General features: G+C 51.7%; 1 protein-coding gene across 1 annotated transcript in view; it reads right to left on the reverse strand.

Moving 5' to 3' along the window:
* FOXP4 (forkhead box P4) overlaps positions 1-5229 on the reverse strand; it is a 47443-nt gene extending 42214 nt beyond the window's left edge. Inside the window, 1 exon segment of the mRNA XM_038749078.1 lies at positions 5144-5229. The gene's annotated coding sequence lies outside the window, so the exon portion shown is untranslated.
* Positions 5230-27489: the final 22260 nt, after the last annotated feature.

Below are 27489 nucleotides of genomic sequence, written 5' to 3' on the forward strand. Positions count from 1 at the left end.
GCGGGATTGTGGTAGTAGCCCTCATATTTACTGAGCACCTACTGGGTGCAATGCACTGTGCTAAGTGTGTGGGAAACACCACAGAAGGGTCAAGCGCTAAGTACAGTGCTCTGCACACAGTAAGCGCTCAATAAATATGATTGAATGAATGAAACATGGCAGAAATAGAGAGGGGCCCGGGGTTGGGTGTATGGAATGGTTGGGGAGGCTGTGGAGAGAAATGGGGGAGACCAGTTCCTGCTGACCCTCCTGGTGTCCCAGAGAGACTGGTCACTCTTGTGTCCTCTCTGACTGCTCTGAGCCACTCCTCCTTCCCCTCCCCCAGGCAGGCAGTCCAAGGGAGCTGGGAACAGGCAGAGAGGAAGGGAAGGAAGAGCCCCCTCCACCCCCTCCACTTCTCTCACCCTTGCCCCCTCTTCCCCCCCAACCCTCAAGCTGTTCTGTTGGGAGTTAAAGCTCATTAATGTGCACAGTCTCGGCCCTTTGAATCTCGTCACAGGATGTGAGCGAGCAGGAGGGCCGGCTGGAGCCGTTGCCACGACGACCACGGTGGGAGTTCCCAGACGCTAGGCAACCCTCCCATGACCCCGTCTGCCCTTTCACCCCACCAACCCCGGGACAATGGGCAGGGGAGCTATTGAGGCCTTGGGCCTTTCAGTCAGGCTGCCAGCCCCGCCTGCTCATGGGGGGAGGGAGGAGGAAGAGGCCTGCAACCTCCCAGCCCCCTCCCAGCACACCCAGCTCAAGGCCCCTCTGCCCAGACTTACTCCCAACTTGGGTTCCTATCCCACCAGGAGTCTGATGGCTATCTGGCTCCCATGCTGGGGGGCCGGGCTGGGCAGAGCTGACCCTCAAAGCTGGAGCCGCGTGGGGCAGGAGGCCCAGTTCCAGGCAATGCCATTGGTGGGGAGTCCAACCATTTCAAGGATCTGGCCACCAGGATCTCCCCCTCCACACTGACCCACACCCCCCCATGGCCGGCCCATGGAGCCAACTGCCCTTCAATGTGGGTGGTGTTGCCACGTGCCCTGTCTTGGCCTGGGAAATTTCAGAGCCTACTCGGGGGTGGTAGGGACCTAGAAGGGGTTCCCCTTCGGCCCAGGTTGGGGAGGAGTCCAGGTTCTCTCCATAGTATGAAAGACTAAAGGTAACTTCTTCCCCGCACCCCCGCCCGGGCCTGTCCCAGGTCACCAGCCGACCAGCTCCCTACATCTCTGTTTAAACAAGCTCCCCCGGCTTGCCCGTTGCATGGAAACAGACACTCCGTCTTGTTTCAAAGTGACGTGAGCTCCCTCCCGAGTGCTGTTTGTTTCAGTCTAAACTCCTGGGTCACCCTGCCTGACTTCTGACTCCCCTGTTTATCTCTCTCTCTTTCTGTCACCTCATTACTCTCCCAGCTAGGGCTCATCGTTTAAGGGCTTGGTTTACTCAGAGAATGCACCCTCAGTCTGCTTCCAGGACACACACACACACACACACACACACACACACACACACACACGCACGCACGCAGAGGGAGTCATAGGAGAGACCCAGAGACAAACCGTCAAATCCAGAGCCGGACCAGAGTAGAAAGAGCTCCCAGAGAGCAGGGAACCTGGTGTTCAAGCCGGAGGGGTTCAATTCAGGATCACTACCCACTCCTCCCTGCACCCCAAATGCCTGGTGTGAGAGGCCAGGCCCCCCTGGGTTCCTGAACTTCTAGCCTTCCGCCTGGCCCTCTGAGCTGGGATGCTGCCCTTGGGGGCATCCCACTTCCTCTGCTTGGCTCATCCCATACCTAATCCCTCCATCTTGGACACAGGTCTTGGTTCCGCCCTGTTCCCCTGTGGATCTGATAACGAGAGGCTCTCCCATCCCTGTGCTTCAGCCACCTTCCCTTGAGGGAAGAGCTTGGAACAGAACAACCTCCAAGGGACTCTAGGACTACAGTGGGCCTGGGAGGGGCCCCTGCTCAACTCGGGGAGGGATAAAGCGAGGCTTGTGGAGAGAGGGGGGCTACCTTTGGGAGAATCTAGATATGTTCCTGGAGACACCATTTCTCTTTTTCCCACAGCTTTGGAGTAAGGGACTATTTGGGGAGGGGAGGATTCCCGTAGTAGAGAGTGCAGATGGGCAGGGGAAATAACTTTTTGGGCCTTGCTTAGCCCTCTGAGGGCCCATCTGAGTCGGGTGGCCATGTTTGGAAAACAGAAAAAGGAAGTGCTTGGTCCTCAGGCAAAAGGATTTCTCCAGGATTCCAGGGCCCAGGCAAGTGCAGGACATGCACGTGCGCATGCACATGCAGGTCACACACACACACACACGAAGGCATTGAGTTGTATACCAAATTAAAACCAACTTTCCAGTTGGCTACTTTTTCCCTTCAAATTTCACATTCCTTGGTTTGCTGTGGACCCTTCAGGGGAGGGCAACAAGCAGGTGGGAGTGGCTTGGGGCTGGCAACCTTGGGCAGTAGGGACCTCTTGGAAATGAGTTGGATCTGGGACATTTCCCCTAGCGGGTGGGGTAGGGGGGGACACCTTCTCTTCTTTTTGAAAGCCCTAAAAGAAAGTCCTCTGCAGGGACACTCACTTCCAGAATCCTTAATACTGACAGCCGCTTCAGGCCAATGGGATATGAAAGATTCTCACCTTGGCTTGGGGTCAGGGCAGGGCCCAATCCCAGTGGAGTAGTGGACATGTGCTCCCTCTTCTGGACCCAACCCCACAATTGGAAAATGGGGTGGGTCTTATTGTGTTCTAAGGTCCCAGAGGTTGAAGGTTGTGACAGAAGGGAAGTGCAGGTCCTTTAAAAGCAGACTGTCAGGTCACCCTGGAGGGGAGTACTGGCTTTGGGCTGAAGGGGACTAACGCAGGGACCCTACTTACTCCTCCACTCCCTGCCAATTTCCTGGGGTAAGAGCCAGCCCCAGGGTTCCTGGGCTTCCACTTCTTGGCTACACTCTGGCCTGGAGATCCCGGCCCAGGAGGATGGGTTTGGTGGAGGACGGGAGGAGAATCTTACTTTCTCCACTCTCATCGCCAACCCCTAAACCCACTGTCTTAGGCACAATCTATGAGAACTACTTTGGGCACTGGTTTCCTCTTCTGTACCAAGTGAGCCTGCAAGCCCTGACTCTCCACAGGTGGGGGATGGCTGGAAGGGGGCTGGCTCCCTTTCTGGAGAGGGTCGGGTGGAGAAGGAGGAGGGGGAGGAGGAGGAGTGGACCGAGGTCCTCTGGGTGGCTTAGTTGCTGGCACAGTCCCCTGCCCATTCCTTCATTTGCACTTGGCCCTGGGGAACGGGGGTCACGAATGTTGCAGTTTTAGAAACAGAACAAATAAGGAAAGCCATTGCCTCCCATGAAGGCAGCCAAGAATCCTGAGCAGGGAGGGACTACCACTGGCCAGTTCTTGAAACTTGTCAAACACAGTTCAGTCCCAGGAGGAGACTGTCCTCTTCCCAGCAAAGGGGAGGAGAGCGGTGGGGGGAAGCTCAGACCTCCAAAAATCCTGGGGCATGAAGGGAGGTGGAGGCAGTTGGAGAGGAGCAAAGGGGAGAGGGGACAAGGAAGTCAGGCAGTTGGTGGGGGACAGGTTGGACCAACTCATCCACTGAGCCCAACTCTCCCTTCTCCCTCAGGACCAGGAAGGGTGGGGCCAGGACACACTGAACCACACTGCCCTGCAGGGGGGAGGCCAGTTACCACCAAAATCAGCTCAAACTCCAGGAAACCTCTCATATAGGGGCCTCAGTTCACCTGCTCAACATAGTTCTGTGCCCGAGAGAGGAAATGGGCTCCAGTAGTTTATGCATAAAGATTGAGGAGACACCACACCAGAGCCAGGGCACATGCACAGCTTCCACCACACACACACACATTTGCACTCTGGGGCATAGGGCGAGGACAAACACAAACACTCTAGGAGAGGATTCACACAACAACATATGTAACTAATGAGAGGACCCCACATACATTCAGAGAGGTGACAGAGCTAGAAAGAACATACACACACAGGTAGAGAGGATACACCCCAGGGAGGTACCCCCACAACAGAAGGTACACTCCACCCACCTACCGGGCTCACAGAGGCCAGTCAAACCCTGACACAAGCCAGAGCGAACACAGCTCCCAACCCCCCAACCTCCTCCTGTTTGTTGTCTGCCCAAGAGTTGTGGAGGGGACATAGGCTCTTCTCTCCCAGAAAGGCTTGGCTCCCAGCTTCACAGGTTCCAGAAGCCCAGCCAGCCTGGCACTCTCTCCCACCCCTGGAACCCCCAGCTCCTCCACCTCTGGGTCATTTTCATGCCCCTCCAGAACACCCCCAGGCCCCATTAATCATAGGAGAGCCTAGTCAGGAAGGTTCTGCCCCGTAGGCCCCGGGCTGGAGGGGGTTGAGTTGGCAGAAAAAGCACGGGCTTGGGAGTCAGAGGGATGTGGGTTCTAACCCTGCTCCGTCACTTGTCTACTGTGTGACCTTGGGCAAGCCAATTAACTTCTCTGTGCCTCAGTTCTTTCATCTGTAAAATGGGGATTAAGACTTGTGAGCCCCACAAGGACAACCCAATTACCTTATATCTACCCCAGTGCTTTAGAACAGTGCTTTGCACATAGTAAGGCGCTTAACAAATGCCATCATTATTATTATTAATCAGGGAATGAGAGGGTCACACCCAGCTGGGTCTGCCTGACTCATCCCTCTAGACTGTAAACTCCTCTGTGGGCAGGGAAAGTGCCCACTATTTTGTTATATTGTACTCTTCCAAGTGCTCAGCACAGTGCTCTGCACACAGTAAGTATTCAATAAACACAATAGATTGATAGATCTGAACCTGTCTGGCTTCCTTCCCTCCTGATGACTCCAACCCCACGAGAGAGCTAAAGGCGGGGGGGGGGATGAGGAGGGACGGAAGAGGTAGGCCACTCCAATTTAGACCGTTCTGTGGCCAGGTCAGATTTTCTGGGCAGATGGGGTGAGAGGGGGTCAGGGTGGAGGAGGGGGAGACAGATGCCTATCAACACCTCTCCCCCGCAATCCTTCCAACTCCTGTCCACTTGGGGGAGGAGGAGAGTTGAGGCCCAAGTTTGCCCCTCCACTTCTTCCCCCCACCAGGGGCCAGGGACAGGTCTTGGAGCAGAGCCAAGGCTCCAGCCTCCTACCTGTTGTTGCTGGAAGTGTAGGAGCTCCACTGGGACTCATCTCGCCATTGCTCTCTCTCCGCCTGCAGCTCCTATCCCTGCCCGCTTCCTCCTCCTCCTCCTCCTCCTCCTCCTCCTCCTCCAGCCGCCGCTCCGCTGCCCCCGCCGCCATCGGCCTGGCTGGAGAGGCTGCTGACCCCATTTCTGGACTGGACGGGAGTTGACCTGATTGTCTCTGAGGCAGATTCCACCATCATGTCGCTCTCGGCGGGACCTGGGGGAGGGGATGGGGGGCAGTCTGAGACAATGGGTCCCCAGAGGCTTTGGTCTGGCTCTCCCCCTTCCGGGGTCACCGCTTCCTCCAACCTCACCAAGCCACCCCAGCACAGGGCCTCTTCCCGCCCCTCTCATCCAAACCCAACTGAGGTGGCACCAAGTGGGCCCCGTCCTCACTCACCTTCTCCTCTCCCCAGGGGAGTCAGAAAAGTAGGGGAGGTGGGTCTGGGCCTAGAGTGCCTCCTGGGGCCTCTTCCCCTTGCTCCCCTGCTGCCCTTCTGAAGGGGAAGGGTACGGGGGCTAGAGGGAGACAATCCTGCCCTACTTCCCTCCCTGTCCTTCCACCCAGGGAGGGAGAAACAGAGAAAATCAAGAAGCAGCCAGCCCTAGTGGAAAGAGCCTGGGGCTGGGAGGTCAGAGGACATGGGTTCTAATCTTGGTTTTGCCATTTGTCTGCATGTGTGACCTGGGGCAATTCATTTAACTTCTCTGTGCTTCAATTAGCTCATTGGTACAATGGGGATTAAGACTATGAGCCCTCTGTGGGACAGGGAGTGTGTCCAACCTGATTACCTTGTGTCTCTCCCAGTGCTTAACTGCAGTGCCTGGTACCAAATAAGAGCTTAACAACTACCATTAAAAAAAAATATATATATATACATATATATGTATACACACATACACACACGCGTGCACACACATAAGAAAGCAGTGTGGCTTAGTGGAGAGGTACACAGACTTGGGAGTCAGAGGTCATGGGTTCTAATCCCATCTTCACTACTTGTCAGCTGTGTGACTTTGGGCAAGTTATTTAACTTCTCTGTGTCTCAGTTACCTCATATGTAAAAATGGGCATTAAGACTGTGAGCCCCACATGGGACAACCTGATAACCTTGTATCTACCCCAGTGCTTACAATGGTGCTTGGCACATAGTAAGCACTTAACAAATACCATCATTGTTATTATTATTATATGTATATATTTAAATTTAACCAGGCGATCCCCTTCCCCAGGGTCTGTTGGACACCCCAGCTCAGTAGACAGGCAAGCAGACCATCCGCAGCTTAGTGGTAACATTTGTCCCTCCCCTAAAGAGTTTCTTGCTCCCTTCTCATTCATTTATTCATTCAATCGTATTTATTGAGTGCTTACTGTGTGCAGAGCACTGTACTATGTGCTTGGAAAGTACAATACAGCAATAAAAAGAGGGCAATCCCTCTCTCTCCCTCACTGCTGTCCCCAGAGAACACCCAGGCAAGGGGCCAGGGGTAGGGGCCTGGAAACACTTTGAGGGTCCCACCAGAGAGAATGAGGGGTGGGGATGGGAGTGATCCATCTCCCTCCTGACCTTTTCCCCAAATGAACCAGGGGTAAAGAGGGGAGTCTGGAAAGGAATGGAGATTCTCACTTCTTCCCACTCCTCTTCCGGTTCCCAATCAGAGCTCCCTCTCCCTCACTCCTCGGGCAGTCTCAAGTCTGGATTGGTGCAGGGAAACAGGGAGGGGAAGAGGTTGGGGGCCAGGGAATGGGAACGGGATGAGAACTACTGACCGTCACAAGGGATGGGGCCTAGGGGTGGGGGCTCAGAGGAGATTGAGCACCCCAGTCTGCGGTCTTAATGGCAATGTCAGCCACAGGGCCAGGGGCTGGGGCATGAATGGATGGGGCTGTGCCTTCTCCCCCCATGACTGCATCTCAGCAGGCCCCCGCTGCTGGCCTACATCCTCTCCTCTGGCCACTGTAGGACTGTTGGGATGTTCTCAGTGGACCGGGTGCGGGCCTCATCCCTGTCTCCTGAGGGGAATGAGGGGGAGACAATCTCTTCTGGTACTCCCCTCCCTCCTGATCCCCAACCGCTCAGGCCCTGACTCTCCCACCTCCTGCATACATGCCTGAAGATCAAGGAGGGAAAGGCTCTCTGCCCTGTCTCTACCCACCCACCCACACCAGCCCCATCCACCTCCACCTCTCATCCATGGCCCATCTCTCCCAGCAACCGACAAGCACTTGGCATTTTTGGGAGGTGGGGAACAAAATAATGACAACAATATGTGCCAGGCACTGCACTAAACGCTGGGGGTGATACAAGCAAATCAACTTGTATCCAAATCAACTTGTGCCACCTTTTTCCTCTCCTCCTCCCCTCCCATCGCCTCCCCCCTGGCCCTACCCCGCTTCCCCTTCCTGCAGGCACTTGTATATATATGTACATATTTATTACTCTATTTATTTTACTTGTACATATTTACTACTCTATTTAATTTTATTAATGATGTGCATATAGCTATAATTCTATTTATTCTGAGGGTTTTGACACCTGTCTACTTGTTTTTGTTTTGTTGTCTTCTAGACTGTGGAGTCTGTTTGTTGGGTATGGACCATCTCTATATGTTGCCGATTTGTACTTCCCAAGTGCTTAGTACAGTGCTCTGCACACAGTAAGCACAATAAATATGATTGAATGAAATGAATGAATGTACTTGGACACAGTCCCTGTCCAATGGGGGGATCACAGTCCTTAAGTCCCTCATTTTATAGAATGAGGTAACTGAGGCCCAGAGAAGGTCATATAGCAGACAAGTAGCAGCACTGGGATTAGAACCCATGACCTTCTGATTCCCAGGGCCTGTGCTCTGTCCACTTACGTCATGCTGCTTCTCATTATGCCATGCTAGCTGGACCAAGCAGCTTGCTCCCACTTCTCTGCACAGATGTGACCCAACACCCAGGCAGAGGGTTTGAGGGGAGGATAATAATAACGACATTTATTAAACACTTACTATGTGTCCAAGCACTTTTCTAAGAACTGAGGTGCATACAAGCTAATCAGGTTGGACACAAACCCCTGTCCCACAAGGAGCTCACAGTCAAGTTAGGAGGGAGAGAACCGGTACTGAATCCCCATTTTGCAGATGAGGGAGCTGAGACCCAGAAAAGTTAAGAAACTTGCTCGAGGTTACACGGAGTAAATGGTGGAGCCAGAATTAGAACCTGGTCCTCTGTCTCCCAGACCTGTGCTATTTTCCACTAGGTCACACTACTTCTCACTAGAATAGAAACATGCGGTGGATGAGGGGGAGAAGTCCAGGGCTCTTTCCCCCATGTCTCACCCCTTTTTTGCAGTGGTTGGTGGGTGATGCAGAACAACAGGGCAGAGAGCCTGGGGATTGCTGTGGTGAAGCAGTCCAACAACCAGGTAAAAGGGCCAATGGGATGCTTGGCAATCCCTCCCCATAAACAGGCTCTCATTTGCATCATCAAGATTATCTACATCTGAAAAGTCATTTCGGCAGGGTGTATGGAATGATGTGAATTCCCTTCACTAGAGCTTTTCACCTATTCTCTCCTCATGCCCAGACTCACATCACCTCGCCCCCCCCAGCCCCATATCATTCATTCAATTCGTATTTATTGAGTGCTTACTGTGTGCAGAACACTGTACTAAGTGCTTGGGAAGTACAAGTTGGCAACAGTTAGGGGACGGTCCCTACCCAGCAACAGGCTCACCAGTCTAGAAGGGGGAGACAGACAAACTAAAACAAAACAAAACATATAGACAGGTGTCAAACTCATCAAAATAAATGGAATTATAGCTACATGCACATCATTAACAAAATAAATAGAATAGTAAATATGTACAAATAAAATAGAGTAATACATCTGTACAAAATATTACAAGCGCGTGTGGAGAGGGGAAGGTGGGTAGGAATGGGGGAGGGGATGGTGGAGGAGGAAAGGGGAAAAAGGGGGCGCTCAGTCTGGGGAAGGCCCCTGGAGGGAGGTGAGCTGTCAGTAGGGCTTTTGAAGGGTGGAAAAGAGTTAGTTTGGGTGGATGTGTGGGAGGGAGGGGCATTCCAGTGCCAGGGGAAGGGATGTGGGCCAGGGGTCGATGGCTGGACAGGGCGAGAAGTGAGGCACAATGAGGAGGGTTAGCAGCAGAGGAAGCAGAGGGGTGCGGGCTGGTCTGTAGAAGGGAGAGAAGGAACGGTCCCTTGCGCTCCTCCAGAGCCCCCAATGCATATCCACTCATTAGAGAAGCAGGCATGGCTCAGTGGGAAAGAGCCTGGGGTTGGGGAGTCAGAGGTCATGGGTTCTAATCCTGGCTCTGCCACTGGTCTGCTGTGTGACTTTGGGCAAGTCACTTCACTTCTCTGGGCTCAGTGACCTCTTCTGTAAAATGGAGATGAAGACTGTGAGCCCCACATGGACAACCTGATCACCTTGTATCCCCCTCATGTGCTTAGAACAGTGCTTGGCACGTAGTAGTGCGTGCTGAACAAATGCCATAGTTTATTATTATTCTTAATAATTAATAATAATAATATAATTATATATTAATTATATTATTATTAATAATAATGGTACCTGTTTCAGCAAGCTTCCTCTGTGCCAAGCACTGTTCTAAATGCTGGATAGGATTGCAATTTAATCAGGTTGGACACCTACCTCACTCACTCTTACCTGCACTGCACAACTTTCTACCCAAAACACCTGCACACTTTCCTCACCATTACATTTGCACATATTTTCTCCCACACTTCCATACTAGTGGATAGGAGCACAGGTCTAGGTATCAGAAGGACCTGGGCTTCTCATCCCGGCTCTGCCACTTATCAGCTGTGTAACACTGTATTTTTTTCAATCGTATTTATTGAGCGATTGCTGTGTGCAGTGCACTGTACTAAGCACTTGGAAAGTACAATTCAGCAATAAAGAGACAATAGTTGCCCACACTGGGTTTACAGTTGGTGGGGGGTGGGGGAAGGGGAGACAGACATCAAAACAAGTAAATAGGCATCAGTATAAAGAGAATTATAGATATGTCCATATATACAACATTGGATGTCACTTCACTTTTCTGGGCCTCATTTACCTTATGCATAAAATTGTGGGATTAAAGACTGTGAGCCCCATGTGGGGCATGGGCTGTGCCCAACCTGATTAGCTTGTATCTACCCTCAGCACTTAATGCATTGCCTGGCACACAGCAAATGTTTAACAAATACCACTTTTCCTCTAGACAAGCTCGTTGTGAGCAGGAAATGTGTCTGTTTATTGTTGGATTGTACTCTCCCAAGCTCTTAGTAATAATAATAATAATAATGATAATGGCATTTATTAAGTGCTTACTATGTGCAAAGGCACTATTCTAAGCACTGGGGAGGTTACAAGGTGATCAGGTGTCCCATGGGGGGCTCACAGTGCTCGGTATGTGATACAGTGCACAGTACAGTGCACTCAGTGCACAGTACAGTGCTCAGGCATGCAGTAAGCGCTCAATTAATACGACTGACTCACTGACCCACCAGTCCCATACAGAGCAGGTAGGCGTGGGATGGAAGTAAGGCAGAGTCTGTCTGTAGAGAGCAGAGGCAGTGAGCAGAGGGAGGAGAGAGTTTTTTTTTTTAGTATCTTCAAACAAAAGTGCAGTGGGGGTCCTACCTATATTCAGCCTCGCCTGGGCCCCCAGCCCTGCCTCTGTGGCCAAAACATTCCTACCAGGCAGGGATGGACACAGGGGCAATGGTGGGTTGGGGATGCCCAAAGCCCAGCTGTGTCCCAGGCACAGAAAGCTTAAACAATAAACTTCCAGGAGGCCAGGGTGATCGATCCCACAGCTTTCCCCTTTCCCATGCCCCTCCTCCCCTCTCTTGCAACTCTCCACTCTATTGTGCTCCCTCGCTCCTCCTCTCAGAGTCTCTCTGGGCAGGGGGGCCTGGATCATCCAATGGGAAGAATTTCCTCAGATTAGAGGCCTCTCATTCTCCTGCCCAAGCCACTCCCGCCCCCTGCCCTCCTCTGGCTCTTGCTTCCACCCTCCCCCTCCCCCTGGCCTCCTTCCAGCTCGGTGCCAAAATCTCTTGTCTGCCCACCCTCTTCCAGTAGCCAGTAATTGTGTCAGGGGTCCTGGGGAGCCTGTGGTAGTCCAAGTCTTCAGCGACCCAAGTCCAGGCTCCCTCCAGATTTAATCGGAACTGTTTGGGAAGCTGGGGTCTGGATGGAAACAATCTCCATCCAACCAGAGGCCTGCATGGGACCCAGCATGGCTCAATCTGGGGGCAGGTTGGGGGCTGTTTGGGTAGGAAGCCAGGATTGGGGGTAATGAGGCTGGTCTTGGTGGGGCTGGGAATGATCTGGCAGGAAACCAAGGTTTGGGGTAATGGGACTGGTCACTGATTGGGCAGGAAGCCAGGGTTGGGGGTAATGGGGGCTATGAATGGTGGGCCTGGCTAGGGGTGATGGAGCTGGGGGACTGAGTGGGTGGGAAGCCAGGGTCAGGGGTTATGGGGCTGGGGGTTGGCTGAGTGCGAAGTCAAGTTTGTGGGTTAAATGGAACTGGGGGTGGTGGAGCTAGGGACTGATTGGGTGGGAAGCCAGGGTCAGGGGTTATGGGGCTGAGGGTTGGCTGAGTACGAAGTCGTTTGTGGGTAAATGGAACTGGGGGTGGTGGGGCTAGGGACTGATTGGGTGGGAAGCCAGAGTTGGGGGGATTGGAGCTGAGGGTTGGCTGGGTAGAAAGCTGGGGTTGTGTAATGGGGCTGTGGGTGGCAGGGCTGGAGGCTGATTGGTTGGGAAGCCAGGGTTGGGGGTTATAGGGTTGGGGGTTGATGGGGCTGGGGACTGATTGGGTGGGAAGCCAGGGTTGGGGGTAAATAGGGCTAGGAGTGGTGGGGCTGGGATCTGGCTGGATGGGAAGGTAATGTCTTCCAAACTCTGTCTCTGCTGGGGCCAGTGGTTCTGTGTCCGGGTGAGTAGTGGGAACACCCGAATCCAGGGAAATGGGAAGTCTGCCTCTGCTATGCTAACATCCCCTTTCTCCTTCCCCTTGCACTCGTTCTCTTCACTGCTGGGAGCAGCAGCAATTTTAGAGAGAGGAACTTCCATGGAGGGCCAGAAGGAGAGGGTCCAGGCAAGAAGGAGAGGGGGACAGAGTTGGGGGGAGAGGACACTTTGGGGAATCAATCAGTAAGCACTTTGTGCAGAGCACTGTACTGAGTGCTTGGGAGAGGTCAGGGGTATGGGAAAGGGGCATGGGGGAAGGAAAGGGTTAAGGTAGGGGCGTGGGGGGAGAGGGCATAGAGACATCTTTTGTGTCTTTAGCGAGACCATATGGCACTATTAATGACCATGGCTTTTTAATTAATAGTTGCTTAATTGAGCAGCACCATTTTTCTCACCCTGTAGCTTAGCCTCCCCCTCCATCGACTGCCTGTGGACCTGTCCAGTGCCCTGCCAATTCATCAATTAATTTTTATTGACATTTCCTTCCCCAAATAGCTACAAAACCAGGATTTTCCAATTAACACCTCTGTGATGGCTAATTAGTACAATTAACAGGCTGATGGGTGCCCCTGAGCAGCCAGAGATACCAAGCTGCACTTCCCCCCAAGTACCTACCCGGGCACACCAAACCACAGACACAGGCGGGCACAAAAACACATTCGGCCAAATTTCAAACTTCCCCACAGGCAAGTGGACCTATGCTTGCGAATGAAGGATTTTTTCCCCCCCTACAGTATTTGTGAAGCACTTACTATGTGCCAGGCACTGTACTAAGCACTGAGGTAGATAAAGCTAATCACGTTGGACAGCCCCTGTCTCACATACTGCTCCCGGTCTTAATCCCCTTTTTACAGATGAGAGAACTGAGGCACAGAGAAGCGCAGTGACTTACCCAAAATCACAGAGCAGACAAGTGGCAAAGTCTGCATTAGAACCCAGATGCTTCTGACTCTCAGGCCTGTGCTCCATCCACGAGGCCATGCTGCTTCTCACCACATACCCATGTATCTACAGACTCGTCTATGTTTTGTGGAGCCATGGGTTACATTTCCTGCAGAGCTCTAGTCCCATGACAGCTATTCAGAATCGCCTATCTGGTTCTACTTTGGATTCACTCTTTCCTGGGCTCGGTGACTCAGATCTGGCAATGAGGCAGGGCAGAGGGGCAGGGCAATGGTGGGATAGGGGCCCAAGCGCTTAGTATGGTGCTTTGCACACAGTAAGAGTTCAATAAATATGTTCGAATGAATAGGGGCCTGGTGATGTCTCTACAGAGAACTGGGGGAAAAACTTCTGCCCTGGAGGGGCCAGTAGTAGTCATGGCAAAGTGTGTGGGCTGGGTTGTAGTAGGAGAGTAGTGAGGTGAGATAGGAGGGGCAAGGGGATTGAGTACTTCAAAGCCGATGGTGTGGAGTTTCTCTTTAATGCAGAGGTGGATGGGCAGCCACTGGAGATTCTTGAGGTGTGGGGAAAAATGGACTGAACGTAGTTGTAGAAAAATGATCAGGGCAGCAGAGTGAAGTAGAGAAGCAGTGTGGTCTAGTGAATAGAGTACTGGCCTGGGAGTCAGAAGGACCTGGGTTCTAATCCCAGCTCTTCCGCTTGTCTGCTGTGTGACCTTGGGCAAGTCACCTGACTTCTCCATGCCTCAGTTACCTCATTTGTAAAATGGGAACCAAGACTGTGAGCCCTATGTGGGACAGGGACTTTGTCCAACCCAATTAGCTTGAATCTGCCCCAGCACTTAGTACACTGCTTGGCACATTGTAAGTGCTTAATAAATATCACAGTTATACTTCTTCTTAAGTATGGACTGGAAAGGGGAGAGACAGAAGGAAAGAGGTCTATACTAGAAGCAAGGGCCAGTGGGAGGTGTGGGGAAGGCTGGCCTGTTTCTGAAGAGTGGACTGGGGACACCATCCAATCCCTAACCACCACCTCCTCTCTGCCTCAGGGCCCCAGAAACTTCCTGCAGAAGCTGGACAGAAGCCAAGAAGGCCAGAGGCCGGCAGGGAGGGTGAGGCTGGCAGGGAGGGCTGACTGAATCCAACCCTCTGCCTGAATGGCCTTGGATCTGGGGACTCCTCCAGCTAGCTCTGCTACAGGGGTTGGCACTGGGAGGTGGAGGGGGAAGGGGGCAAGTGGTCACCAGCCCTTTGGTCCCCCTGTATGCCCACCTGGTCAGGGATGACAGGAACTTCACCTTGGTCAGAATCATTGGTTTCCATCCCCAACCCCTGCCTCCCCAGTTCCCAGCTTGATCCTAGTCCCACATCCATTCGATTGTGTTTACTGAGTGCTTACTGTGTGCAGAGCATTGTACTAAGCACTTGGGAAAGTACAATACAACAACAAACAGTCATTTCCCTGCCCACAGTGAGCTTACATTCTAGACTCCCTCAGCTCAGGGCCCCAACCTTTTCATTTAGTCTCATAGTGGAAGACAGAGCCCAAGCCCTAAACCATGTTGAGCCCAGCAACCCAGATCCTCATCCATCCTGAGCCCCTGCCGCCCAACACTGATCTGGCCCCCGAGCACCTTCCATCCCAGATCCACAGATGTCGAGTTTACACAGAGTGGGAAGTGATCAACCAATCAATCAATCACTGGTATTTGTCAAGTGCTTACTGTGGGTAGAACGCCATGCTGTGCTTGGGAGAGTACGATGGAAAGGATAGATGCAAGCCCTGCCCTCAGAGAGTTTACAGTCTTACAGGGGAGAGAGACATTATTTGGAGAATTCAGGCCCTGTAGATAGAGGGGCTTGGTAATTGTTGAAACCCTCCTCTGTGCTGAGCGATCTGCTCCCCATTGGACTGGAATTGGGGTGATGCAGGGAGATTGGGCTGGGGTCCCAGCTGGAAGTGGTATTTCATTCATTCATTCATTCAATTGTATTTATTGAGCGCTTACTGAGTGCAGAACACTGTACTAAGCACTTGGGAAGTACAAATCGGCAACATATAGAGATGGTCTCTACCCAACAAAGTGCTTACTATGTGCCAGGCACTGTACTAAGCACTGGGGCAGATACAAGCTAATTGGGCTGGACATAGTCCCTGTCTCACATGGGGCTCACGACCTTAATCTCCATTTTACAAATGATGTAACTGAGGCACAGAGAAGATAAGTGACTTACCTAAGGTCACATAGCAGACAAGAGGTGGAGATGGAATTAGAAACTAGGTCCTTCTGAATCCCAGCCCTGTGGTCTATCCACTAGGCCATGCTGCTTCCCAGATGCTTCCCAGAAGCCCATTCCCAAGATTCCTCTGTCTGCACACCCCTAGTCAGGCTACATTAGCTACTGATTACACTAAAGGACTACCAATGGCCCTTTACCAGACTTGTGATATAATTTATGTAAAGGCGTCATAAGGACATACATGACAAGGTTCTTTGTAGAAGTCTACAGAATCTATATAGTTGCTGTGTGTGTTTCTGGGGGACCCTCTGTTGCCATGTGGTCTCTTCCCAAGTCCACAGTGCTTGTCCCTGCGAACACAGGTGCCACTTGTGAGTCATGGAATTCTGCAGGAATTATTTCTACTAATTCTCTTGTACTCTCCCAAACCCTAGAACAGTGCTCTGCACTCAGTAGGTGCCCAGTAGATACTACTGAAGTGAAGTAGGAGCAGAGCAGAGCAGAGTGGTGTTGGGAGTTGAAAATAAAACTAGACATGAAGATATCTGGTGACATACCGGACAGGGGGCAGGCCAGTTGAAAACCGAATGGTCTTGACCTGCAGAGAGGCCCTTGGGAAAGGGCCGACTCTTCAGCACCAAGCTGACCAGTTGCTCTTCACCGCACGCTTTGTGTTTGGGAGCTAAGAGTCCATTCCAGCTCCACCACTTGCCTGCTGTGTGACCCTGGGCAAGTCCCTTAACTTCTCAGTTACCTCATCTGTAAAATGGGGATTAATGAGCCCCATGTGGGACATGGGCTGTGTCCAAACTGATTAGCTCGTATCTACCCCAGAGCTTAGTACAATGCCTGGCACATAGTATGCACTTAACAAATACCACTTAAAAATAAACAATACCAAAAGAATAACCAAAACAAATGCAAACCCCAGGTAGTATGGAGGGAGGAGGTAACAGAGTAAGACCGGGGAAGGAGAGAAGGTGAGCGGGCCCTCATTTCTTCCATGCCCCCTCCACCACTGGAGTGCTTTCCCACAGGAGGAGGGTATGTGTGAGTCTGAGGTGCCCCCATAGCACACAGCCAAGGGGGAGCCTTCACTGACTTTGATCCCCCCTGGTACCCTTAGGCAGGTAGAACGGGGACTGATCCCCTCTCAAGGGGGCAGCCCTTCTGGAACCACCAAATCACAGAGCTAACAACAGCTGCCTAGAAAACCCCTGGTAGTGCCTTTCTAGGCAGCAGGAGTGCTAGCTCAGTGGTTTGCTTGCTTCAGACCCCATCCATGTGAGAGCATGCACATGAGCACATGCACGTGTGCATACCCCCCCACACACACACACATCCTCACACATCCCCCCCCAGCAACACACCTCAAGGCGTAGTGGATAGAGCACGGGCCTGGGAGTCAGAAGGCCATGAGTTCTAATACCGGCTCCACCGCTTGTCTACTGTGTGACCTTGGGCAAGTCACTTTACTTCTCTGTTCCTCATTTACTTGATCTGTAAAATGAGGATTGAGACTGTGAGTCCCACGTGGGACGGGGACTGTGTCCAACCTGATTTGCTTGTATCCACCACAGTGCTTAGTACAGTGCCTGGCACATAGTAAGCACTTGGTAAATACCATTATCATTATTATTATTATCACACCCACATACACTCCTCTCCCATCCCACCCATCCAAAGGGCAGCTGCCCCGCTTGGTCTTCCCTTCCCTTCCCTTGTTGTATTGTACTCTCCCAAACACTTAGTACTGAGCTCTGCACATAGTGAGTGCTCAATAAATACTATTGATTGATTGATTCCCTGGCTCCTCCTCTGCTTCTGTTCTTTGTTGCCTGACAAAGCTGGCCAGCGTCCTTCCCCTCTCCCTTTTTCTGAGAGCTGGACTTTGTACAAAGTCAGCACCTTCCCCTCCCACTCCCACCACCTGCTGAGATCACTGGGTGCCCACCAAACTAGGCTGGGCTGGTCTCCCTCCACCTAAATCCAGTTCTGCCTCCTGCCCTAATCCTCCAGGCACCTAACCCCAAGAGGCTCTCCTGGGCAAGCCTGGGAATAAAGACCCAAAGTCATATTGAGAACCAAGATCCTTCACCACCCAACTCAGCTTTTCCCTAGCCCCCCTTGACCCCGTAGACCTATGTCTATTTCTCTTCAATCAATCAATCAATCAATTATATTTATTGATCACATAGTATGCAGAGTACTGTACTATGATCCCTGCCCACAAGGATCTAACAGTCTAGCGGGAAGACGGACATAAAATAATTTGTAAATAGGAGGAAGAAGGGCTCGATTAGTAATGTAAACTATATATGAAACTGAAGTGAGAAGTAGAGAGTGCAAAAATGCTGAAATGAGAGTAAGGAGGATTAATCAGAGAAGCCTTACTGGAGGATGTGGAATTTAAGCAGAGTTGTGAAAATGGGGAGACCTGAGGTCTGGCAGCTGGGAATGGGGTGGGGGAGTTCCAGGAAGGAGGAAGGGGGTAAGCCAGGGGTCAGAGGACTCAGGAGCTGTGTAGTTTAGATCCTAGAATCCCACACTCAAAGGTACCTTGACATCTAGGCAAGTGAATGACCAAACCAGCTAGGGTTTGGAGGGTTTCCTAATTTTTTCTTCTCCAGATCTTGCCTCATCTTTCCTGTCCTTTTCTGTGCAACTTGGCTTCCAATTCCCAAATCCCCTCTGGGCTTTGGCCTTTCCTCCTTTGAGGTCTCTGTCTCCTCTTCCACATTGGAAAGGCAGTGGGGTAGCTCAGGGTGTATTAATAATTGTGGTACATGTTAAGCACTTACTATGTGCCAAGCACTGTTCTAAGCCTTGGGGTAGATACAAGTTAATCAGGTTCAACACAGTCCCTGTCCCAACATGGGGCTCACATTATTAATCCACATTTTACAGATGAGGTAACTGAGGCCCAGAGAAGTTAAGTGACTTGCCCAAGGTCACATAGCATATATGCGGTGGAGTCGGGATTAGACCCCAGGTCCTTCTGACTCCCAGGCTCATGCTCTATCCACTAAGCCACTATACTTCCCACTCTGCATCAAGAGAGGCCAAGTCTCTCCTAGAAGAGGGGACTAGACTCTAGAGGATGTTACTTAGTAGCTGCTTGTGGTCCCTTTGGGCAGAAAGAGAGGAGTCCTTTAGCCAGGGATGCAAGGGAGGACAATGGTGCTGGCAGGGCCACGGCAGCATGGCCTAAAGGCAAGAATACGGGCTTGGGAGTCAGAGGACGTGGGTTCTATTCCCGCCTCCGCCACTTATCTGCTGTGTGACCTTGGGCAAGTCACTTTACTTCTCGATGCCTCAGTTACCTCATCTGTCAAATGGGGATTAAGACTGTGAGCCCCACGTAGGACAACCTGCTTACCTTGTAGCTACCCCAATCAATCAATCAATCAATCAATCAATCAATCGTATTAATTGAGTGCTTACTGTGTGCAGAGCACTGTACTAAGTGCTTGGGAACTACAAGTTGGCAACACATAGAGACGGTCCCTACCCAACAGTGGGCTCACAGTCTAGAAGACTGTGTCTAGAAGACAGTCTAGAAGAAAGTCTAGACAGTCTAGAACCCCAGCGTTTATAACAGTGCTTGGCACATAGTAAGCACTTAACAAACACTATCATTATTATTATGGTCATCCTCCGGGATGCCAGAGAGCCTCTGAACCCACAAACCAGGGCCACGTGTGGGGCCTGCAGCTGGACCCCAACTCCGGGAACCCTCTCCGCACCCCTCCCACCCCCACCCCATCCTCCTCTGATCAGTGTTGCTGGTCGGAAGGGTGGCACTCTGGCTTCTCTCTTTCAGGGGTGATCCAGACTCTCATGGGGTTCTCACTCAGATAGTAGCATCAAATTTTGTGGTGCATGAGTTTTTAATGACTGGGGCTCTCCTTGCCTTCCCTGAGTGACTCCCCCTTAGCCCCAGATGGCTACTCCCCCCCACCCAGGCATGCCTCCACTGCCTGCTGGAACCCAGAGCCAATTTCTGCTAGCCTAGGGACAGCCGACCCTCTAATCAGGAAGACCCCCAAGACATCACCGGACCTGGCACAGGGACTGAGCCTGGTCCTTCCAGCTAAGAAGCCCTAGAAAAGAAGAATTAACCAAAAAAAAAAAAAAAGGCTCCACTCCATCTCATTAAGAAAGTAAACACAAGAGCCATCTAAGTGTCTAATTAAGCTTCTAATTAGTCCCTGCTTGTTACTAATGCAAATTAGATTACACCGCTTAACTACAGCATGTCCACAACACCCTTGTTAATTGCGGCCTTTTGAAATTAAATTACTCCCTAATTAGCATATCAAAGCCATTGATTCGCAGCCAGGAAAGATGAGGGCAGGAGAAGCCGAATGCCAAGTTTGGTTAATCAGAGACGTCTAATTAAATAGTGACGTCTCACATGGGGGCTCCCAAGGCATGGGGCATGGGGGGGTTCTAGGAGCCCAAGACCCCCGCCCTGGCAGTTGGATCTTAGATGGGGTCAAACCTGCCCCAGGGTCTGAGGTTGGGCCCTGGCCAAGGAGCCAGCTGGCTCAGGAGATCCTGGATCTGAGTGCCTGGCCTCCTCTCTGCTCCTGGGGCAGGAAGGGGCTTGACAACCATCCACCCTGCCCTGCCAACTCACCTCCATCTCCCAGTATCCTTTCCGGTGGTGTCACCTATGCTGGGAGCCGAAGCTCCCTCCGTATTATGGGGGTGGGTGGGGGGGGACAAGGGTCAATCAATCAATCAATCAATCAATCGTATTTATTGAGCGCTTACTATGTGCAGAGCACTGTACTAAGCGCTTGGGAAGTACAAATTGGCATCACATAGAGACAGTCCCTACCCGATAGTGGGCTCACAGTCTAAAAGGGGGAGACAGAGAACAGAACCAAACATACCAACAAAATAAAATAAGTAGGATAGAAATGTACAAGTAAAATAAATAAATAAATAAATAAACAGAGTAATGAATATGTACAACCATATATACATATATACAGGTGCTGTGGGGAGGGGAAGGCGGTAAGGCGGGGGGATGGAGAGGGGGACAAGGGGGAGAGGAAAGAAGGGGCTCAATCTGGGAAGGCCTCCTGGAGGAGGTGAGCTCTCAGCAGGGCCTTGAAGGGAGGAAGAGAGCTAGCTTGGCGGATGGGCAGAGGGAGGGCATTCCAGGCCCGGGGGATGACGTGGGCCGGGGGTCGATGGCGGGACAGGCGAGAGCAAGGTACAGTGAGGAGATTAGTGGTGGAGGAGCGGAGGGTGCGGGCTGGGCAGTAGAAGGAGAGAAGGGAGGTGAGGTAGGAGGGGGCGAGGTGATGGAGAGCCTTGAAGCCCAGGGTGAGGAGTTTCTGCCTGATGCGCAGATTGATCGGTAGCCATTGGAGGTTTTTGAGGAGGGGAGTGATATGTCCAGAGCGTTTCTGGACAAAGATAATCCGGGCAGCAGCATGAAGTATGGATTGAAGTGGAGAGAGACACGAGGATGGGAGATCAGAGAGAAGGCTAGTGCAGTAGTCCAGACGGGATAGGATGAGAGCTTGAATTAGCAGGGTAGCGGTTTGGATGGAGAGGAAAGGGCGGATCTTGGCAATGTTGCGGAGCTGAGACCGGCAGGTTTTGGTGACGGCTTGGATGTGAGGGGTGAATGAGAGAGCGGAGTCGAGGATGACACCAAGGTTGCGGGCTTGTGAGACGGGAAGGATGGTAGTGCCGTCAACAGAGATGGGAAAGTCAGGGAGAGGACAAGGTTTGGGAGGGAAGACAAGGAGCTCAGTCTTCGACATGTTGAGCTTTAGGTGGCGGGCGGACATCCAGATGGAGATGTCCTGAAGGTAGGAGGAGATGCGAGCCTGGAGGGAGGGGGAGAGAGCAGGGGCAGAGATGTAGATCTGGGTGTCATCAGCGTAGAGGTGATAGTTGAAGCCGTGGGAGCGAATGAGGTCACCAAGGGAGTGAGTGTAGATTGAGAACAGAAGGGGACCAAGCACTGAACCTTGGGGAACTCCCACAGTAAGAGGATGGGAGGGGGAGGAGGAGCCTGCAAAAGAGACTGAGAAAGAACGACCGGAGAGATAAGAGGAGAACCAGGAGAGGACGGAGTCTGTGAAGCCAAGGTCAGATAACGTGTTGAGGAGAAGGGGGTGGTCCACAGTGTCAAAGGCAGCTGAGAGGTCGAGGAGGATTAGGACAGAGTATGAGCCGTTGGATTTGGCAAGCAGGAGGTCATTGGTGACCTTTGAGAGCGCAGTTTCCGTGGAATGAAGGGGACGGAAGCCAGACTGGAGGGGGTCGAGGAGAGAGTTGTTGTTGAGGAATTCTAGGCAGCGCGTGTAGACAACTCGTTCAAGGAGTTTGGAAAGGAATGGTAGGAGGGATATGGGACGATAACTAGAAGGTGAGGTGGGGTCAAGAGAGGGTTTTTTTAGGATGGGAGAGACATGGGCATGTTTGAAGGCAGAGGGGAAGGAACCAGTGGAGAGTGAGCGGTTGAAGATGGAAGTTAAGGAGGGGAGAAGGGATGGAGCGAGAGATTTCATAAGATGAGAGGGAATGGGGTCAGAAGCACAGGTGGCCGGAGTAGCACTTGAGAGGAGGGAGGAGAGTTCCTCTGAGGATACCACTGGGAAGGATGGGAGAGTAGCAGAGAATGTTGAGAGCCGGGGGGGTTGGAGAAAGGGGGGAAGAGACTTTGGGGAGGTCGGACCTGATGGATTTAATTTTGTTAATGAAGTAGGAGGCCAGATCGTTGGGGGTGAGGGAAGGAGGAGGGGGAGGAACCGGGGGCCTGAGAAGGGAGTTGAATGTACGGAAGAGCTGGCGGGGGTGATGGGCATGGGTGTCAATAAGGGAGGAGAAATAGTTTTGTCTGGCAGAAGAGAGGGCTGAGTTAAGGCAGGAAAGGATAAACTTGAAGTGAACGAGGTTGGCATGGTGTTTAGACTTTCGCCAGCAGCGTTCGGCAGCTCGAGCATAAGAGCGAAGGAGGCGGACAGTGGCAGTGATCCAGGGCTGTGGGTTAGTGGTGCGAGAGCGGCGAAGGGAAAGGGGAGCGAGCGAGTCTAGCTGAGTAGAAAGGGTAGAGTTGAGAGCAGTAATCTGATCATCAAGACTGGGTAGAGAGGAGAGGGCGGCGAGGTGGGGTGTGAGGCGTTCCGAAAGATGGGTGGGGTCCACAGAGCGGAGATCTCTGTGAGGGAGTAATACGGAGTTACAGGGGAAAGGAGTGTGAGTGAGGAGGCAGGTGAGAAGATTATGATCAGAGAGAGGGATCACAGAGTTGGTGAGGGTGGACACAGTGCAGCGGTAGGAGATGATGAGGTCGAGGGTATGACCAAGTTGGTGAGTGGGTGAGGTGGGGTGGAGGAAGAGGTTGGCAGCGTCAAGGAGAGATAGAAGGCGGGCGGCAGAGGAGTCGTTAGGGATATCCATGTGGATATTGAAGTCTCCAAGGATCAGAGTGGGCATGGAGAAGGAGAGAAGGAATGTGAGGAAGGGGTCAAAGTCGTTAAAGAAGTTGGAAGTGGGGCCCGGAGGGCGGTAGATGACGGCTACAAGAATCTGGAGGGGGTGGTAGAGGCGAATAATGTGGGCTTCAAAGGAGGGGAAGGAAAGGGAAGGGGGAGGAGGGATAGTGCGAAAGCGACATTGGGGGGCGAGAAGGAAACCGACACCTCCTCCTTTTCCAGTGAGTCTGGGGGAGTGGGAGAAGAAGAGGCCTGCACTGCAGAGAGCAGCAGAAGAGACCGTGTCGTCCGACGACAGCCATGTTTCAGTTAGGGCGAGGAGGAGTAGAGAACTGGAAAGGAAAAGGTCCATTCCCACCTCCTCTTCTGCCCTAACCACTTCCTCCTACTCCCCATTCATTCATTCAATCGTATTTATTGAGCGCTTACTGTGTGCAGAGCACTGTACTAAGAGCTTGGGAAGTACAAGTCGGCAACACATAGAGATGGTCCCTACCCAACTACGGGCTCACAGTCTAGAAGGGGAAGACAGATCATCAATCGTATTTATTGAGAGCGCTTACTGTGTGCAGAGCACTGTACTAAGCGCTTGGGAAGTACAAGTTGGCAACATATAGAGACAGTCCCTACCCAACAGTGGGCTCAAAAACAAAACATGTAGACAGGTGTCAAAACAGACAGAATTAAAGCTCTATGCACATCATTATCAAAATAAATAGAATAGTAAATATGTACAAGTAAAATAAATAGAGTAATAAATCTGTACAAATATATACAAGTGCTGTGGGGAGGGGAAAGCGGTGGGGCGGGGGGGTGATGGGGAGGAGGAGAGGAAAAGGGGGCCACAGTCTGGGAAGGCCTCCTGGAGGAGGTGAGCTCTCAGAAGGGCTTTGAAGGGAGGAAGAGAGCTAACCTGGTGGATGTGGGGAGGGAGGGCATTCCAGGCCAGGTGAAGGACGTGGGCCGGGGGTTGACGGCGGGACGGGCGAGAACGAGGCCCAGTGAGGAAGTTAGCGGCGGCAGAGGAGTGGAGGGTGTGGGCTGGGCTGGAGAAGGAGACAAAGGAGGTGAGATAGAAGGGGGTGAGGTGATGTCCCTAGCTGGGCACTTTTGGAGAATCTGGGCACTTCCGGCAAGTCAGGTCTAATTGACTATTGCCCAAGACCCCCTACCCTGACATGAACCCCTCTAAGGTGGAGGGGCTTCTGGTAGGGGAGAGAGGGAGGGAAAAGGGTAGGAAAAAGAGGGACAGGGTCTAGGGGCTGAATCTAGGGGCAGGACTCAACTAGTCCTGATGATGAAGTCTGGATTCCCCCCTGCCTTATACAGTCTAATGGCCCAGCAGTCTCAGTTTCAGAGCTGCCCCAGCATAGGAGGTATGAGGTGAAGAGCCCAACCACTGGCCCTAAGCAGCATGGCCTAGGGAAAAGAGCAGGAACCTGTGAGTCAAGGGTCCTGGGTTCTAATCTCAGCTCTGCAACTTGCCTGCTTTATGACCTTGTGCAGGTCCCTTTACTTCTCTGGGTCTGTTTCCTCATTTGTAAAATGCAGATGAGATGCCAGTCCTCCCTCCCCTTTGAGTAGGGACTGTGTCTGATCTGATTGCACCTTCCTCAGAGTTCAGCACAGTGCTTGGCATATAGAGAAGCAACATGGCATAATGGGTAGTGTACGGGCCTGGGAGTCAGAAGATCATGGGTTCTATTCCCGGCTCTGCCACTTGTCTGCTGTGTGACCTTGGGCAAATCACTTCACTTTTCTGGGCCTCAGTTACCTCATCTCTAAAATGGGGATTAAGACTGTGAGCCCCATGCGGGACAGGAGCTGTGTCCAACCAGATTTGCATGTATCCATCCCAGCACTTTGTACAGTGCCTGGCACACAGCAAGCACAAAACAAATACCACAATTATTATTATTATTAATTATTATTATATAGTAAGCTAGTAAGTACTTAAACTCCACAATTACTATTACTGCTGTAAGGCAGGGTGGGGGCTGTCCTGGCAGCACAAGGTTTGGGAAGGGACTCTCAAATGGTTCCTGGGATGGAATTGAGCTGATCTACCAAAAACTTAGGAAAATTCTATACCCCCAATTCTTCCTGACACCCCAGAACAGGCAGGGGAAGCAGCGTGGCTCAGTGGAAAGAGCATGGGCTTGGGAGTCAGAGGTCATGGGTTTTAATCTCGGCTTCACTCCTTGTCAGCTGTGTGACTTGGGGCAAGTCACTTAACTTCTCTGTGCTTCAGTTACCTCATCTGGAAAATGGGGATTAAGACTTTGAGCCCCACGTGGGACAACCTGATCAACTTGTATCCTCCCAGCGCTTAGAACAGTGCTTTGCACAGAGTAAGTGCTTAACAGATGCCATCATTATTATTATTATTTGCCAAACTTCCTCTCTTCAAAGCCCTACTGAGAGCTCACCTCCTCCAGGAGACCTTCCCAGAGTGAGCCCCGGTTTTCCTCTCCTCCTCCCCATCGCCCCCCCACCCCACCTCCTTCCCCTCCCCACAGCACTTGTATATTTATGTACATATTTAGTACTCTATTTATTTTACTTGCACATATTTACTACTCTATTTTATTAATGATGTGCATACAGCTATAATTCTATTTATTCTGATGGTTTTTACACCTGTCTACATATTTTGTTTTGTTGTCTGTCTCCTCCTTCTAGACTGTGAGCCTGTTGTTGGGTAGGGACTGTCTCTATATGTTGCCGACTTGTACTTCCCAAGCACTTAGTACAGTGCTTTGCACACAGTAAGCTCTCAATAAATACGATTGAATGAATGAATGTTCCTCCCCACTCTTCACATAGTCTAGGCCCTCCACCCCACCCCAATTTGTGCCTCAACAACATATGCTGTACATAGTAAGCGCTTAACAAATACCATAATTATTATATGTTCTGCTCGGGCAAGTGATGGGAAAAGAGCAGATGAGCAGAGAAGATCTGTCTCTAGCTCCTAATTTTCTAGAAAAAGAAAAATTTCAAATCCCAATCCCAAATCAGTGGATTTTAGCGAGCTAACTAATCAGGGCCAGGGTAGCAAACTGAGCAAGGTATTGAATACCAACTATATGCAATGCACTAAACTAAATGTTGGGAAAGTTTGGGAAAGAAGAGAGATACCTTCCCTGCCCACAAGGAGCTTATATGGGCTAATGGCAAAGACAAACATGAAACTATTTACAGAGTAATCTCAGTGAATAATTCAGACCACTGGGGTTCAGGCCCAATCCCCTCCAAGACCCTAGCCCCACCTTTGGACCCAGCCAACATGACACCCTAGATCCAAAGGCCAGACAGGGGTTGAGGTTGGAGCCAAAGTTGGTCACTGAGCCCACAGGGCGATCCAGCCCCCAACTCTGGAGCTGAAGGGGCAGGGATGGGTGGTGGTTTTGAGAATTTCCAGCTTTGAGCAAGGGGCTGCAGGATGTCCCCATCCATGGACAACTTCTAAGCTCTTGGTTTATTTCTAGGAGATAATAACAATAATAATAATGATGGCATTTGTTAAGCACTTACTATGTGGGAAACACTATTCTACATGCTGTGGGGGGTGCAAGGTGATCAGGTTGTCCCACGTGGGGCTCACAGTCTTAATCCCCATTTTCCAGATGAGGGAACTGAGGCACAGAGAAGTTAAGTGGCTTGCCCAAGGTCATAAAGCTGACAAGTGGCTGTCAGGATTCGAACTCATGACCTCTGACTCCCAAGCCCGTGCTTTTTCCACTGAGCCACGCTGTACAACCAATAGAGAAGGAGGTGGGAAGCAGACAAAGAGTGAGAGGTTCTGGCAGAGGGAAATGCAGATAGAGACAGGAGCAAGAGACAGAGGTGGCGGGGGGGGGGGGGGGGGGGTGGAAGAGGGATGGGAGGAATCAAGGCGAGAGAGTTCTGGGGAGGAGCCTGGTCCCCCCGACCTTCTCCACAGAGTAGTATGACGTCCCCTGAGTAGAAGACTAGGGGAAGGGGAGTTAGGATTCTCGGATTTTATTTAGGAGATGAATGAATTAAAAAAAAGATTGGGGGAGGGGCTCTGATGTCCCTTGTGGGGGTGGGGGTGGTGGCCAGTGGCACACAAGGACTGCCCCCCTGCTGCACTGAGCTTTCTCCCAACGAGATTCAATTAATTGATAACAAGAGGCATCCAATTAATTTCTGGAGGATGTGAGATTCTGATGAAGGGAAATCTCGGTGATGGGAATCAGGGTGGGGGGTGTGGGGAAGTGAGAGGCAGGGGACGGGGTGGGCAGAACCCATTCTAATCAGGCTCTAACTGCTTAATCGGGGAGGGGGCATCAGGGGAGTTGGTTTTCTGGGGCCTTGTCTGGCTTGGGGGGTGCACCTACTTTGTTCGGTTGGCAGGACACACCTCAGGCTTCTCCCCTCTTCTCTTGTGGATCTGCGGTGCACAGGAGAAGAAGGGAGGCTAAGGGAGGGGTGGGATGGGGGAGTGAGGGAGACAATCCTTGGGACGGTGTGCCAGTGTGGAAGGAATGTGCCAGTGAGCTGCCACGGCTCCGACTGCTCATTTGGGCCGTTTAGGTCCCGAAGCTGACTGTGTCCTAATTTACCTGGCAATCACAGCCTCCCGGCCTGAGCCCGGGAGAGCGAGTGGCCCAGAGAGGCCCCGCCCACACCAGCAAAGTAGAGAACTGGATTGATTAGCTGGGAAATGGG

This window comes from Tachyglossus aculeatus, chromosome 7 (genome assembly GCF_015852505.1).
Source record: "Tachyglossus aculeatus isolate mTacAcu1 chromosome 7, mTacAcu1.pri, whole genome shotgun sequence".
Taxonomy (NCBI): domain Eukaryota; kingdom Metazoa; phylum Chordata; class Mammalia; order Monotremata; family Tachyglossidae; genus Tachyglossus; species Tachyglossus aculeatus.